The sequence below is a fragment of the Pipistrellus hanaki genome (genome assembly GCF_964339955.1).
Source record: "Pipistrellus hanaki genome assembly, chromosome: 2".
NCBI lineage: Eukaryota > Metazoa > Chordata > Mammalia > Chiroptera > Vespertilionidae > Pipistrellus > Pipistrellus hanaki.
The window spans coordinates 167,300,413-167,312,643 of NC_140504.1; the positions used below are offsets into that span (position 1 = coordinate 167,300,413).

Below are 12,231 nucleotides of genomic sequence, written 5' to 3' on the forward strand. Positions count from 1 at the left end.
TGTACAAGTCTTTCCTATATCTATTTTACTGACGTACACTTTCACAAACAATAAACCAATATTATTGCTTCCTATGTGGCAGGCTCTGTATTCAGGTGAATTAGATATGACCCACAATAATTTGGATTTGATGTTACAATTCGTTTGTTTACAAAATGTATATCTTACCTTCATTTTGTGACTATTTGTAAATTTGGGCCATTTCTAGTTCTGGCGTCTTTTGATTTTCCTTGATCAGGTTACTTTCCTTATCTGCACCTTGGATTTTTAAATCTATAAAACAGGGGTCTTTTCTAGTTCTCACAGTCTAATATCCATGCATGAGGAAGGCCTGTTCACACAAGGCTCTCACATATAGCCAACTAGAGGAAGGAAAGTGAAATAAATTTGGAAATGCCAAAAGAATCTTCACGTTTGGGATTCAAGAGTAGACATTAAACCTAAAGCCTGAGGTCCAGGTTCTGGGGGAAGAGCAGGTGTGGTGTGGGTGAAGTGGGCTGGGCTGGGGCTGGGGCAGGCTGTTGCATGTGCTAATGCACTCTGGAACTCCACTGGCTTTGAAAATTACAAGGGGTGTGGAAAAAAGGTTAATCTGCACATATACAATTGTTTGTATTTACAGTGGGGTTATTATACAGACTTAAATTTAAGTGAGCAAAGCTAGTCTGCAGAAGCACCTGGCATACTGAGCACAGAACTAATGATTTTTTATTTATGGCTGAATGGAGGCAGATGGGATTGTACATGCAGCCTTCAAAAGTTTATTTGATTTCTGATATAGCATTCTGAATGGTATAGTGCTTTATAAACACCTTATAAAATTAAGTTCTGAAGCAAAATAAGTAGGTTTATAAAGACTTAAACACATCAACAAACCTATCCATAATGGGTCACATCTTATATTCAGCATGGTATGGGGAAAGCTCCTATGTTTTGGGAATCAAATACTATTACTGATATTTATTGTGCAACCTCTCAATGTAAGCTCTCCTAAGCTTCTGTGTCCTCAACTGTAAAGTGGGGATAATACCTATTTCCAGAGAACTAATATACTTGATTATGCATATAATAGGCACAAAAATAAATGGCTGTATTCATTGTCATCAATCTCTATCACACCAAGTTCTTTGTAAATAAGGTAGAAAGGGGCAGAGGATAATTTTATTAACTCTGAATTCTATGCAGCTTCCATGAAATGGCTCTAATCACCTCAAATACACTTTAAAACTCCTTTATGTATTCCTTTGATGTGGTCAGGAGCATACAATAATGGGTTTTCTTACATAATACCACCTTTCTCTCAATACCTCTGTAGCAAGAGCTAGGAAATGGCAGAGTTGAGATTCAGTCTAGACTCCAGAACCCACTCATTTAACCACTAGTCTGTACTGTCGCTCCATTACTTATCTCCTTCAAATCCGCCCCAGTCACTTCCAGGGGCATTTTCTGGTGATGGCCACTCTCACACTTTAAATCTCCTTATCCTCTGTTAGAAAGCACCACCTAGACTTCCTCCTGGCATCTCAGGCTCAACAAATCCTCAAGCGAATCTAACTCCTCATCTATCTTCCTTAATTTCTGCACATGAACTACGATCTCTCTAGTCATTCAGGTTGGGACCTCTAAGTCACCTCTAACAACTCCTTGTTCCTGATATAGCTAAAAATCACCAAATCCCATGGATTCTTCCTCCTGATTCGGCTGCCTTCTTTTTAACCCCATCATCGCCATCTTAGTTTAGATGCTCACAATCACCTTCTTGTCTACTGCAATAGTCCTATTTGGTATCCCTTTGCTAGGGTTTTCCTTCTCTAATCCTTCCTAATGAAAATAATCAGTAAGTTTGAGGCAGTAGAAAAAAGGCAAAAATGTGGAATCAAAAGACTTAGGTGGAGCCACTGCTCTGTAACTTATTTATTAGCTAAGTCAATTTGCATTAGCTATTTGGCAGTTCTAAGTATAAATTTCTCCTACTACAAGGGTTAATACCTACCTTAACTACTAGTTCAAATTTCCACCAGAATTGGTTTTGTGAGGCCAAGAACCTTGCCTAGCCTAGTCACTACTGTATCCCCAATGTCTTGAGCACAACAGGTGCTCAAATAATATTTGCTGGATTAATGCAATGATTTTTTTCAATTGGTGTGCTATAAGAGAATTTCTTTTCCTTTAGATTGAAAAATAAAAAAATGATAATAGCCAACACAACAATAGCCATCCAATGTGAATGAATCAAAATTACACCTATTTTTTAGTCAGATTAGCAAAAATATATTTTTGTGTGTGTGCTGCAGAATTTTAGTAATTAGTTTATGTGTGCCATGAGATGAAAAAAGGTTGAAAATTACTGTATTAATGCATAGAAAGTCCTTCAGTTATTTTTTCAATTCCTATCTCATTTCCCTCTATGTCTGACTTCACATCCTAAATTCCAGTATAGCAAACTGTGTGCAATTTCCCAGACATACATTGGCTTATATTCCTATGGTTTTATTTATACTTCTGTTTGACAAATGGCCATTCCTTTAAATATGACTACCTCTATATATAAAAGCCTAAGTGACTGGCCAATAGCTATAACGCACAATGACCACCAGAGGGCAGACGCTGCACAATGACCACCGGGGGAAGATGCTCAATGCAGGAGCTGCCAAGCTGTGGTGACTTGGCAGCTACAGTTTTTGGGTAACACACCCAGAACCAGAGAGGAAGGAGCCCAATTCTGGGGTGCATCTGAGATCCACCCTCTCGCAATCCAGGACCCCCTTAGGGGATGTCGGAGAGCTGGGTTATGACCCGATCCCCACAGGCCAGGCAGAGGGGCCCCATAGGTGCACAAATCCTTGCACTGGGCCTCTAGTAGTATAATATCAAACCTTGAAAATGACACTGGTATGATACTGTTTACTAGATTATAGGCCTTAATTCACATTTCATCAATTTTTATGTGTATTCAGTTGAGTATATGTCTGTGCATATTTCTTTGTGATTTTATTTTGTTCACATTTGTGTAACCACTACCACAATCGAGACACAGAATAAAACCCTAAAATGTAGAGTCACACCCACCCCTTACAACTGCACCATCTTTATGTCAATTACAGAATGATATATAAATGTAATCATACAGTGAGCAACCTTTTGAGATTGCCTTTTCTCACTTAGCATAATGCCCTTGAGATCCCAAGTTGTTTCATGTGTTGAGTTCATTCCTTTTTATTGCTGAGTAGTTTTTCACTATTCCTTTAAAAAAAATAGTTCAAACTCTGTTTCTTCTGTGAAGCTTTACTGGTTTCCAAGTTGCTAAAAAACTTTTAATATTTCTAGTTGAAAACCACCCTGAACCTTTTGTTTTCAGGCATGTAAGGTACACTGTTTGATATCCTTACTTGAAAGGTGGTAGTTTCTAAACAGTTAATATTTGATTTCTTTGTCCTCTTAAAACAAAACAAAACAAAACAAAACAAAACAAAACAGGAGAGGAAGGAGGAAGTGGGGATGGGGAGAGAAATAATCACCATTGCCATCATACCAGTTACAATTATTAAATTCTTACTATGCTAAATGTTGTATGTATTAAACATTTCACATTCATTCTTTTTTTTTTTAAATAAATTTTTATTGTTTATATTATTACAAGTGTTCCTTCCCCCCCCCCCCTTCCCACCCCACCCTCTGCCCTTTCCCCAATCCCCATTGTCCTCATCCATAGGTGCACAGTTTATGTTCAGTCTCTTCCCACATTCCCCTGTCCCCTTTTCCCCAAGAATCATTAGTTTACTCCCCTTCCATACCTCTGATTCTATTATATTCAACAGTTAATATTGTTCATCAGATTTTTTTTTTAATTTCCTTGGTTTTTAGATTTACTTGTTGATAGTTACGTATTTGTTGTTCATAATTTTTATCTTTATTTACTTTCTCTTCTGAAAGAACCCCCTTCAGCAATTCATATAATTCTGGTTTGGTGGTGATGAACTCCTTTAGCTTTTTTTTATTAGTGAAGCTCTTTATCTGACCTTCGATTCTGAGTGATAGCTTTGCTGGGTAGAGTATTTTTGGCTGTAGGTTCTTGCTATTCATCACCTTGAATATTTCTTGCCATTCCCGTCTGGCCTGCATGGTTTCTGTTGAGAAATCAGCTGACAATCGTATAGGAGCTCCTTTATAGGTAACCACCTGCTTAGCTCTTGCTGCTTTTAATATTCTCTCTTTGTCCTTTGCTCTTGGAATCTTAATTATGATTTGTCTTGGTGTGGTCCTCTTTGGATTCCTCTTATTTGGAGTTCTGTGTGCTTCCTGGACTTGTAAGTCCAATTCTTTCCCCAGGTGGGGGAAGTTTTCTGTCACTATTTCTTTCAGTATGTTTTGGATATCTTGCTCTCTCTCATCTTCTGGGACCCCCATGATTCTGATGTTGGATCGTTTGAAGTTGTCCCAGAGGTTTCTTACATCATCTTCAATTTTCTGGATTCTCTTGCCTTCTAGCTTCTGCAGAGGAATGTCTTCTGGCTCTTTATGTTCCAAATCTTTGACTTGATTCTTGCAATCTTCTATTCTGTTTTTAGGACTCTGTATAATATTTTTTATTTCAGACAATGTATTCTTTATTTCTTGTTGATCCCTTTTCATATCCACATAGGTCTCATTTATTTTATCAGCCTTTTCTAGGATACTCTTGAAAAACCTTATAAGTGTGGTTTTGAACTCTATATCCAGTCGCTTTTTGTCCTCCATTTCTTTCGTTTGTGATCTATTTGGTTTAGGCATTTTCGCAGGCAGCTTTCCTGATGGGGCGGGGTTTCAGGATGGAGCCTACAGCCTTGGCTTCCGTCAGCCCCGCCCTATGCGACTCCTGAGACTCAGGGTCCTTCAGTACTTGTTGCAAGCACCTCTGAGAGAAAGGTGCCCTCGATTTTCGCCTGCTACCAAACTGTAGGCTCTCCCGCAATGGGCCCGAAACTGGGGTTCAGTTCAGTTGGAAGTGGAGTTGGAGATGGCGTTCAGAGCAGTCTGGAGCCCCTGTCTCCTTCCCGCCAGGGTAGTCCTAGGGCACAGCCGGCTGTCCCTTCTCTGCGCGCACGCAGTGTGCTCGCCGCCGGGACCTCCTTTCGCCACTTCCCCGGGGTTCCGCCTTACAGCCCAGCTCCCTCTGGATGAGCCTGGGTCCCCGGGGTCTGGGCTAGAACGGGGGTTCAGAGCAGTCGGAGGCCCAGCCCAGTCGGAGTTTTATCTCCTTCCCGCTAGGGAACGCCAGCCAGGCACTCCGCCTCCCCCTCCTTTCCGGCTCTGTCCTCTCCGCGCGCGCCGCGTGTCTCCGTACCTTAGGCTTTTACAGCTCCTCCGCGCTTCCTTCTGGTTTTCTCCTTGCTTCTCGTTGTAGAATTTCCAGTCAGTCGACTTTCCTGTAGTTCTGGGTAATGTCCATTTTATATTTTAGTTGTATTTTATTGAAATTGTTGCATGCGGCTGCGGCTAGGTGCCTACCCGAGCAGCCATCTTGGATTCTCCACTCACATTCATTCTTTCATTTAATGTTCACAAGCTTTTGAAGTAGGTATTGTTACTTTCATTTTACTGAGAGATTAAGTAATTTCTCTAAGATCACTCTATGAAGAGCTGATCCAGAATTCAAAGTCAGGTCCATTGGATTCCATAGCCTACGTTTGATATTGTTTCAGGCTACAATGCCTAAGAAATGTGATCGAAAAGAGCAGGTAGTATTAAATAAATCATTCTTACAGTATTGATTTATATTTGCTTAAGACAAGCAAGGAAAAATAAATACCAACAACTTCCCCTTTATTTTAAGTAGTCAGTCTAAGAAAGCATTCTCTCTCTGTGAGGAAAAGTGGCTGTGGTCTCAAGGACAACTGCAGGAAATCTGAGCAGAACAAAGCAGATTCGGGGCAAATTTACATAGAAGATGTTGGCACTTTAGAAACTAAGAAATGGCCATATCCAGGGATTGTGTTTCCCTCAGGATCTCTTGAAAGCCTCCTTTGAGAATACAAGGTTAATGGGTGCTTTTTAATATTTTTCTGAAGGTACATTTACCTTTCATTACAGAACTCAGTTATGTTATGAGCCAGGGTGAGAGGCAAAATCAAATGCTTAGAAGTTCCCCAGTTTACAGAGTTCCATTTACATTTCCAGTAGTAAATCCCAGAAGTGAATCTGAGATGTGAATATCTTAAAAAATAAAACTATATGTGTCAAAATAGTATGCCTAACAGCCATTCTCTTGAAAGGCTTGCTTGTTGGTCCTTGGCTGGCATTTGTGAACTTGGGTTTGGAGGGCGGGGAGGGGTTCTACCTTTCCCAGAACTGGTAAGAGTGGCTCATTAAGCCTAAACTGATTTTCACTTAATAACATTTCATGTCATTTCATGTCTTTTTTGTTTTTGTTTTTAAAGTATTTATAGTTTCTGCTTAACAACTGATTTCCTTCTGGAATTCTGGAATTTTGGTATGTGCCAGGCAAAGGGTACCTTCATGATCAGCTTCCAATAAAAATCTTGGGTACTGAGTCCCTAATAAACTTCCTTGCTTGGCAATATTTCACATGTATTGTCTCAAATCGTTGCTGGGGGAATTAAGCTCATCCGGTGTGATTCCACTGGGAGAGGACTCTTGGAAGCTTGTTTCCCCTGGTCTTTACCTCATGTGCCTTTTCTCTGTGCTAATTTTGTGTTGTATCCTTTTGCTATAATAAATCATAGCTGTGAGTAGTATTATATGTCGAATACTGTAAGTTTTGCTAGGGAATCACCAAACCTAACTGGCAACCTTTGGGTGCTTGGGACACCGCTCAACCAACCGAGTCACACTGGCCAGAGCATGACCCAAACTTTTAACTATGCGTTTGTGTTTCAACCTAATCACCATCTCTCTGTGCAAGGCTTCATTTCCTTTGTAATGCCTTCCCTTGTCACTGCAGGCTGAAATTACCTATTCTTCTGAGTACAATTTGGAATGTGTTTATTTCAGATGTGTGTTTTAACCAGAATGTGAACTCTTCAAGGTCAGTAACAATTTCTTTTATTTCTTTACCATTAGTGTCTGGTATGGAGGCTGGCAGAGTGGTTACTCAGCAAATGCCTTGCTATATATATAAAAGAACAAATACATGAATGAAATGTAAATTAAACTATTTATATATTCTATGGTAGCAAATAAAATATCCTTGTATTATCAGTGAAGTAAAATGCCATCCGCAGTAGCTTCTAGATACAGACTATAAGTTCTACAAGGGTAAGAACCATGTATTTTCAGCACCGTGTTCCCCATATTGAGGTTAGTGCTTAGTGTAATAAAGGCAGATGTATACCATAAGTTTGTAAGGCTTTCCCCAATTCATTTAAACAATCCTTACTGAGGGTCTACTCTGTGAAAACCCTGCCAGAAGCTTATTTATACGTACTCTCCTGAGAGGGAGAAAGAAAACACCTACGTGTTATAGTTTCCTTAGAAAGCTTGGGAAAAAATAAATACCAGTACATTCAGTTCTTTATTTTAGAATACACCTAAAATGCCGAGTATCACATTTCTGAGTATATGTTTTTCTACTTGGCTTCATAGCTATACTAGTAGATCTAAAGGAAGAATGTTTTTGAGACAAAAACAGGGGCTGTGTAATTACATGGGTCACAAGGTGCACAGGCCACAGATCCGAAGCATCCTGCCATCACCACCCTCCTTTCCCATTTATCTGCATTTTATACACAAAGATCTCACTTTCCATGCAGGTGGGGCGTCTCTGAGTGACAGATAAGAATAGAGGAAAGAAAAAAACCAAGAGAAGGCAGGGAGGGAAAGAATCGTGGGTTAGAAAAACGAGGAGCAAAGAGTGGAATGAAGAAGAGTATAAAAAGGGCAAAACAGGATTGGAAAGATGAAGGGAAGGGGTGGGAAAGGAGTTGGTTGGGGGATACTGACAAACCCACACTGAATGGCCCCGGACCAATATATGTCTAGAGGGCAACTGGGGGGCCAGCAGGGGCCTCTTACTCTGGCTCCTAGGCATGGTGAGTAGTGGGGTCAGCGCCATTCCTCAGTGTTTAGGACTCAGCTGCTTCACTACCAACTCCCTTATAATGCCTGGGGAAGGCAGATAGGCCACTGATGTTCACATGGCTCTAACATATCCAAGAGGTAGAGCTGAATGACCAAACTCTGGAAGTGAATGCTACACTTCTCTTGGTAACAGTTATTAGCAAAATGGAGAAAATAACAAAAACAAACAAACAGCTCAATGTTCCCAGCATCCTGACCATCAGATTTTCTAGGGAAGGCCCGTGTCTGCCATAGGCCATGCTGGTTGTTCCCCAGTGCTCGGTTTAGTAAGTAGTTGGACAGCTGGGAAATCTTAGCATGAAGTGTTGTTCTGGTTGGGGGTGGAGGCACAGAAGAGCATTTAGCAAGTCCTTTTGTGGGAAGCCAGGCTCTGCTTTATGGAGAAAAGGCTGAAGACACAATAAGACTCCTAGAGCTAAGTCTTATGTTATTTGTTATTAAAGAGGTAAGGTCTTAAGATGTGCTTTTTAACAGTCTTTAGTTTGGTGGTAATTTAAGATGACTTTTACAAATTAGATCCTAATCCTTGCAGACACAGATGGCTGTTACAGAATAGCCTTGCAAAAACACTAGTCATTTGACTTGAAAAAGCATTCAGAGAAGGATGAAGGGCCATTAACTTTCACCCCACCCCTGGCTCTAGGAGGTCTAATGAGTCCTGGGTGGGCTTTATGGGTTTAGGTCTGGGTCTGGAATCTGGGTGGGCCTAGGGCATCTCTTCTTATTTGAATCAACCTCTCTAGTTCACCCTGGAATCAGAGCTTTAGGATCAGACCTGAGGTCATTAACATTCAACAACAGTAACTGAATGTTTGTGGGTGAGGCACCATGTAGGACCAATGGGAACAGATATGAAGATGATATGGACAGTCTCTCTAAATAATTACAGAAAAACAGGACAAGTACTACGAGAGAGAACGTACAAACAGCAATGAGTACATAGGGAAGAGCTAGGGAGAAGGGAAGGGCTTCCCAGAGAGGATGACATTTCAACTGCACATTAAAAAAATGAGTTCCAATAGGCCAGCAAAAGCAGGAAGGGTGGATATCCAAGAAAGAACAAACAGAAGCATGAGAGTCTCTTGTGTCTTTAGTGAATACTGAGCAATCTCTTATCTCCTCGTAATGGAAGTAAGTAATGAGAGGCAGGGTTAAAGTTGGGAGAGGTAGGTATGAACCAGATTGTGAAGAATTTTTGAAAACATTCTAAGTCTATACTTATCTAGGGCAGTAGGGAGCTACCAAATTTAAGTAAGAAAGGGAATGATCAGAGTGGGATTAAAAAAAACAAACCACTGGGTAGTGGGTAATTTCAGGTTGACCAAAAACCATAAAATAGAGCTATGCTGTATACTGGGAAGCTCTTGATTTCTCCTATAAGAAGAAAAATTTGCTTAGACTTTTTCTCTGGGTAACTGGGGCAAACTTAATCTAAACTGCCCTTAGGATGAGGATGGAGGTTGCCCTTGGGATGGAGGTAGAAATGGGGTCAGGCGGGAAAGGAATAATGGGAGATGAGACGAGTAAAAACAGTGTAAAACAATGCATGCATGATAAAGATCTAAATCAAGAGTAAAGTTTCTCTAAGACTATGTGATTGATCCTCTATTGACATTTAACAGTCTGCCCTAAAGAGACCTCATTCTTGGTCTGTAGAGTTCAAGGCAAGCAGGTAGCAGCCCAACAATCCTCTACATTTCACTTCACAGTTCCCCTACTTCCCACAGTCCACATTTTTACCCTGTGGGAAGATGTCATTAACACTGATCATAATAAACACAGATCCGTTTAAGAGACTGCTTCCCTTACCCTATCCCCAATAGTCAATTTTAAAAATTAATTTGAAAGGAAGTTTAACTTTAGGAGTCAGAAGGTCCTTGGACTCCATCTTTTCTAGCACTTCCATTTTACAAATGAGACCCAGAGGAGGAGTAAAAATAACTAAGGGCTGGGATCTTAAAGTTCTCATCATGAGAAAAAAAAGTTTTGTAACTGTATGGCGATGGATGTTAATTAGACTTGTTGTGGTGATCATTTTGCAATGTACACCAATATCGAATCATTATGTTGTACACCTGTAACTAATATAAAGTTATATGTCAATTGTACCTCAATTAAAAAACAAAACAAAACAAGGGTTTAATTTAACTCCTAAGTTTTGTTAAGTTCTCCAAGGTGAGATGTAAAACTTAAGGCTAATTTTGAATCCCTTAACAGTAGTTCTTTTCCAAGCTTCACACATTTAGAGTTTAATTACACTGACAGAATTTAAGGTATTTGGACATGTGGTTCACACAGCATTTGCACACATCTGTTCCCTTGGGCATGTTTGTGCAGGTACAATCTTACCTAATAACAGACAAACATGTAAACTGACCATATCTTTGCTACGCAAATGGCCAATCAGAATGAGTATGCAAATTAACAAAAAAAAGATGGTGGTTAATTTGCATACATAAGCGTCCAGAGCCTGTGTCCCAGGAACATCCTGGCACCCAGGTCACTGTGAGGAAAGGCCACCTGGGCCCAGAGCAGCCTGGGAAGGGCCTGGGCCAGGGGGCTTCTGGGCAGGGCCAAGCCTGCAATCAGAACGAGGGGGCAGGAATGAAGCCTGCAATCACAGGGAGCTGGGGTCCCCTGCCCAAGGCCAAAAGCCTCAGCCAGAGGTTTTAGGTCTGGGCAGGCCTGGACAGGGGTGGAGCCTGTGATCACAGGGAGCCTGGAGTCCCCTGCCCAAGGCCGAAAGCATTTAGCAGAGGCCTGGACAGGGGCAGAGCCGGCGATCAGAGGGAGTTGGAGGGCCCCTGCCCAGGCCTAAAGCTTCGGCCCAGCCCATGATTGGTGTGAACTATAGAGGAAACACCTTTTCTGATTGCACATTGGCTAAGCTTCCTGTATGCCACTGGTAATATTCTTAATTTTCCACAAAACTCCTGGAGAAAATAATGAAGGTCTTTTGCTCGAGGGCTAAGAAATGTCATATCCTGCCCTAGCAGATTTGACTCAGTGGATAATGCCTTGGCCTGCCAACAGCAGGGTCTGGGTTTGATTCTGATCAAGCATGTACCTAGGTTCAGGCTCCTCCCTGGATGGGGCCCAGATCAGGGCTCATGCAGGAGGCAACCAATCAAAGTGTTCCTCTCACTTTGATGCTTCTCTCTGTCTTTCCCTTTCTCTTCCACATTCTCTAAAAGTCAATGGAAACATATCCTCAGGTGAGGATAAAAAACAAAGAAAGAAAGAAATGCTTCAGCATAGAATAAGGACTCTTTCAGAGGTAGTTTAATCTTAGTAGAGAGCTGAATAGGACCATCAAGTGACTCTTTTGTTGGAATTATAAGATTACATCTCTAAAATTATAGTTAGCTTTTTGTTGGCAGCCAAAACACATTATTTATGTCCTAGTGTCCCAATGCATGGACTCATGCATATTGAAGGGAAATAAATTAGAAGAAATATTTTAATATCACTATTCGCATCTTGCTAATGAAAAGAAGATAGGATTCTACTGAATCTCCTATCTACCTACTCCAGGACTTCTGTGAGGATCAAATGAGATAAGGCACGGAAAATGCTTCACAGACATTTGGTTAAACTGTAAAATGTTTGCACCTGGCTATAAAGCAAGTTGGTTCCTGGGCTGAAGAAACTCCAAGGAGGCTAGTAGCTAGGGAGAGGAAGCTGGGCATAGCTATGTGATATCATTACCTGGCACCCACAGTGACTGTTTCTGGGCTGGGTGCCAAATTTTGCGCCAGGGGATCTTGGCAGCATTGGCTGTGACTTGGTGGGTTGGGGAGTGGCTCTTGGGTGGTGGTAGGGCCTGTGTCCCACTTGGGGGAAGCCGAGTGTTGTTATGTCAGTAACAGGTCCGTGGTGCCATTTATTTTTAAATGGCCAGTGCCTCCCGTGTCAGCTCCCATGTTGAGCGCCTGCCCCCAGTGGTCAGTGTGTGTCATAGCTACCGGTCAGACGAATAGACACTTAGGTAGTCAGCTTAATTCAACTATAATCTCTGCTAAAGCATGATATTTCCATTCCAAATGAGCAAATGATTTTCTAAACTTAATGCATAAATCTCTCTACATTTCTATAATATTTCTCCAGGTTCATTTTTGTCTATTGCTTTAATATTTCAAGGTTTTATTGAATCTT

The 12,231-nt window shown here is 41.1% G+C and overlaps 1 protein-coding gene across 1 annotated transcript in view; it reads right to left on the reverse strand.

Annotated features, from left to right (window-relative positions):
- FAF1 (Fas associated factor 1) overlaps positions 1–12,231 on the reverse strand; it is a 292,045-nt gene that overhangs the window by 14,981 nt on the left and 264,833 nt on the right. The gene's annotated exons all lie outside the window — the stretch shown is intronic.